Source organism: Crocodylus porosus, unplaced genomic scaffold (genome assembly GCF_001723895.1).
Source record: "Crocodylus porosus isolate Cpor-Errol unplaced genomic scaffold, CroPor_comp1, whole genome shotgun sequence".
In the NCBI taxonomy this organism is placed as follows: Eukaryota; Metazoa; Chordata; order Crocodylia; family Crocodylidae; genus Crocodylus; species Crocodylus porosus.
The window spans coordinates 12,170,015-12,175,031 of NW_017728947.1; positions in this window are offsets into that span (position 1 = coordinate 12,170,015).

Below are 5,017 nucleotides of genomic sequence, written 5' to 3' on the forward strand. Positions count from 1 at the left end.
CCCTGGTTGGGAGGTCTGTAGTAGACTCCCACCGTTAAGTCCCTTTCCCCTCGACTGCCTTGTACGCTAACCCAAAGCACTTCAGAGTGCCCCTCCCCTGACTCCTTGCTAATGTTCCATCTAGTGGTGTCCGCAGTGCATCAGCCTGAAGACTTATCTGTGTGTTTCCTGTGTCTCTCCAGGCGGCCACACCATTGCCACCACTGTCAGCAGATGGATCTGTCTGGCGCACCTCTATTTCCAGGAAGAACACAGGGTTAGACAGAGAAGGGCTGTGGCAAGAGTTGGCACCCGTGCCTGCTTTAGATGCATCATAAATCTGAAGTAGGCAAAAGCGTCTGTTCCTGCCACAGCCCCTTCCTGATCTGGCTCTGCACAAGGTGCACGAGGTATCTCCATCTGGCTGTAGCACTGAGGTAAGCAGAGGTAGCACAGATTTGGAGAAGTTAGGGAGAGGGACCTTGTATCTAAAAAGGAGAACCACTGGTGTAGAGTAACTATTCTTTTTTTTCCAGTTAGCCCTACATTGGCCTTGAGCTGGCTATTTGCAAAAGGACAGTTTCAACCTAGGTGTACAGCTTGGATTGTACTGCCATATCATATGCTTTGATATATAATGCAACCAGGAATTATTGTTATCACTATTATGCATTACATTCTTACATATAAGGGTTTCTATAAGAATGCATTACAGTTGAATTGTCCATGTCTCCAACATAACATGGCATTTATTGTAAGCCTGATTCAACTTCCATTTGAATTCATAGACGTTTAGTTATAATCCTTACATTTGATATTGTTAAGAGTGTGTTTTGTTTTTTTTCTAGACCTTTGAAAAAAAAAATCTGATATAAAGCCATTTAATGAAAAATGCCTAAAATCCAAAGTTTTTGACTAGCCAATGCCATTACTCTCATGCTACGTGTAACTTGAAGTATTTGGGGTGTTTTCCAGGTTGAATTAATACATCTTTAATGAAATGTATGACTATTGCAACACTTGTCTGTCTGCTTCATAAGTAAGAACAGGTGCTCTTTTCCTATGCTTGTTCTCACTTAACAGACCAGGCATAAAAGTTTTGCCAATGATACTATATCGAGCCTTAATAAATATGAATGTTACCGTAGAAACAGTATTGTCACTTAGGAAGAGGTGTGGAATGCCAAAGAAACCTGTTCTATGAGAATGCAGATGCTAGAAGCAGATAAAATCAGTAAATCATTTATCAGTAAAGCATTTAAGGCCGTTACTTATGGCAAATGTAAATCATCAAAGATGCACCACGCTATGGAATGTGTTTGTAATTCAGTCAAAAATCAGGGACTGTGTTCCTTCCAGCTAATTCCTGTACTGTACAGTATTGAGAAACCATACTATATATCTTGTCAAGACCTTACAAATTTTATCCAATGGTAAAGTAAAATAGTATCTACAGCTTTCTGTAACTGTTCATATTCTCAAATTGGTTTGTTTTGCCATATACAGTTTTCAGAAAAGAGTATTGAGCAACAAGATGGTGCTTTCTTACCACTTGCATTTGACAAGTCATACTTCCTTTTATTTTTAAAGACTGCCTGTATGAACTTAGTCGGCACCTGTGACTAGGCAGAGGATAAATATTTCTCAAAATCACCTACATGACTTAGTAGCTAAGAGGGCTACTAAGGGGTCAGAGAAACCTGTGTTCTGTTCCTGGCTTTGCTATACAGGCTTCTTGGGTGAATTCAGGCAAGTCACTCTTCTCTCTCCCTGCACTTCTACCTGATATGCAGGAAGCCAGCATTATATTTCTCTGGTCAGATCTCACACAGATGCAAACATGCATCTAGAGAGTCAGTAAGACGGCAAGAGGGAGTCCTGGAAGATGGCTAGCTACTGTGTAGTTGGAGGAGAAAGGAGCTTTACGAAGTTTTACATACAGTTGCTTAGGGTTAGCAAAAAACTCCCCAGCTTGGAATTTACTTTTTGACAGACTACAAATGTTAACTTTAGTGAGTTGTGATCAAAGCAAGAATTTGTCTGGTCTTTGCTCTTGAATGCAAATACTCAGTAGTGTGCTTCAGCTGCTGTTAAATACAGTGAGACCAGGAGCAAATTGGGCAAGCCATGGTGCCTTTCAGCTTAGTTTTTTGGTGAACTGAGAAAATAAAGATAGAAAAAAAAATCTTGAAATCTGGGGTCACCCTTGAAGGCTACAGTCCCTAATGATTTTGTCAGTCATGAAGTAGGAGCACAATATTTATTACAGTGGGGAAAAAAATACATTCCCTCTTTATTTTTTAATATTCATTTACTTTAGTAGCCATGGCTTATCTGTGATTGAATGGCAAGAATGAAATTCACACTATTACTCACTTACACTGCAAACTAGTCTTCAGCCATTGTCTCCATCACACAAATCTATATATTTTTTACCATTAACTGTCTAGTGACTCTGGTAAGTGGGACAGAAAGCATCTCTAGTGCTGCCTCATTTGGTTGCTTATCCCCTTTGAAAACTTCTGGTGCTTTGTAAGCACTTCTGAATGCTTGCTCTAGAGATAAAAGGATAACCTTTGGAAGGTTCTACCCCCCAATATACAAACACAACCCACACGGTTTAGCACAGTGAGGCTCAAATAGGCAAGTGGTGCTTCTCTCAAGCATCCAAAGTTGCTTCAGACTCTGCTCCCAAATCATAGGCTCATAGAAAACGAGGTTTGGAAGGGACTTCAGGAAGTCATCTAGTCCAATCCCCTGCTCAAAGCAGGACCATCCTCCCCACCTATATCACCCCAGCCAAGGCTTTGAAATCTCAGAATCTTGAAATGTACTAGTTCTGTGTTCATTCATTTGTAGCAAGCTATGTCTCAATGCTTACCTTATCTTTCTAAAAGGGTAAAGAGATGATATTAAAATAGGCAAATGCAGTATCAGTGTTCTTCAGTACTCCCTGTCCCCACCTTCCCAGTCTTCTGGAGCACTAGCAAAAGCACCATTTTTTTCCTTCTGGCTTTTAAAAACTATTTGCTTTGCCTCAAGGTGCTGGGAACGTCCTTTTGGTCTCATTAAGCTGACCACACATTTGTTGTATTAGATGCATGTGAAATAATCATGCAGGTTTTGTTTAAAAAATGATTTATTTGAAAATGGTAGGTGTTTGCCCCAAAGGGGTTAGAACAAAATATATGATGACATCATTTGTCTGAATTTGGGGGGGGGGTTCAGTCAAAATAGGTAAACTTTGCCCAATAGCTCCCCTGGTAACTATTCTGTAACATAGCACAAATTCATGAGTAATTTATGAAACTCTAACTTGTTTGCAATGAAGCAGAAGTCACAGAGGTGATTACTAATAGCAATGAGGGTGAATTGAAAGCCCCAGAAATGTGGAACAAATTTGACAGTAACAGAAGAACTATTAGGAAATGGGAACTGGAAGAAGGGAGGGGAACCAAGCTCTTAATTATTGAAAGTAGTGCAACTTGACTTATATGAATTGTATTGAATTTTATAAACTGGATAAATTTTATAAACTCTCTTAGCAAAATGGCCTGAGAGTTTGTGAAGGTCACAAACTTACTTACATCATAGATGAAAACTTCCTTGCTAAGTCTGCTATTGGCTGTGAGCTACTAATGATAATTTATCAGAAGGCTAAGAAAAAACAGATGCTTACCTGTATCCCACTATACTGCCAGGTTTTTAACATGGAGACTTGATAATAGGATTGCTTTTAAATTACAGATGAATGATGTCATGAGCTGAACTAAGATTCAGACAATACAAACAAAAAGACATGATCCTCATAGCTCCAGTGACGGGTATAACCCCGTTTACTCTTTTTATATTATTGTGAAGTAGTTTAAACAATTCTTCCTTTACTGATGGTCAGATTTTTTACACATGAGATTAAACTTCTTTCTAAAATTGGTGGCAAGAAACTTAATGTCCCAAGTGTCAGTGAAATTATTCATGTTAATAAAGTGTATTTTACCTACAAAAGAGCAGTGGGAGGACCATGAGTAAGTTGCTGAATCAGGGCCTATATTTAGAACACTTGACTCCACTGAGCTAAAGCCATCACGTAGCCTCATTGTTTTTCCCCAAGCAAATCAACGATAGGGAATTCCAGAGAACCCAGTCCCTGCCCTCTTTGCTCTGGCAGAACTCCACTGATTGAGTCAGTTTTGCCTGAGTAAGGACTGTAGGATGGAGCACAGTCCCAGAAATGAGGATGAAACAAAGTGGAAAAAAAACAAATGTTTTCCCCCCAGAATATGACTGTTTTTAATGCATTTCACATGCTGGGCTGAGAGCAGCTCCTAGATGCATCCCTTCCCTTACTTCACACAGCAGGTAAGGGAAGGGATCTTTTTCCAGTCTCTCTCCAAAGGCCACAATAGAAAGACTCCAAGACTGGGTTCTGTCTAATCTGTTTTCAGTACAGTAATGCTATAGCATCTGTTATTGTAGTAAGAACAAAGATCAAGATTGTACCAGACCATTTCAAATTATTATTTTCCCCACATTTTCTTCATAATATCTGCAGGTAACATACTGGCTGTGGCTTGCAAAACTGCACTTAAGGTGGTTGACCACATGGTACCAGAGTTCAGAATCAACGTCCTTATGATGTACCTTCAGCAGCAGCAGTCCCTTGACACAAGGCAGATGTCTTCCAGTAAATCGACAAGTCATTAGTGAGTCCAGAAATGGCTGAGGAGCCCAATTCAAGATCTGCATGTTTGACTGCAAACATGGGAAATAAGTTTAGGAGGAAGGAGAGGGACCTGGTAATGTCAGGTCACAGCTCTTTGCCATTCTTTCTCTCCCCTGATGGTGAGGCGGGTTTGCTTGAAATGAGAAATGCTTTGTTGTACATCATGGTGCCATTGTGGGTGGTTCAGCACTCAAGTCTCCCAAGTACTGACGTTAATATCGCATTTCTTCATATTGGCCTTAAAGGTGTCCTTGAATCTTCTTTTGCCCATCTCTAAAGTAGTGAATTGGGAATATTGTATAAAAGCTGAGGTGG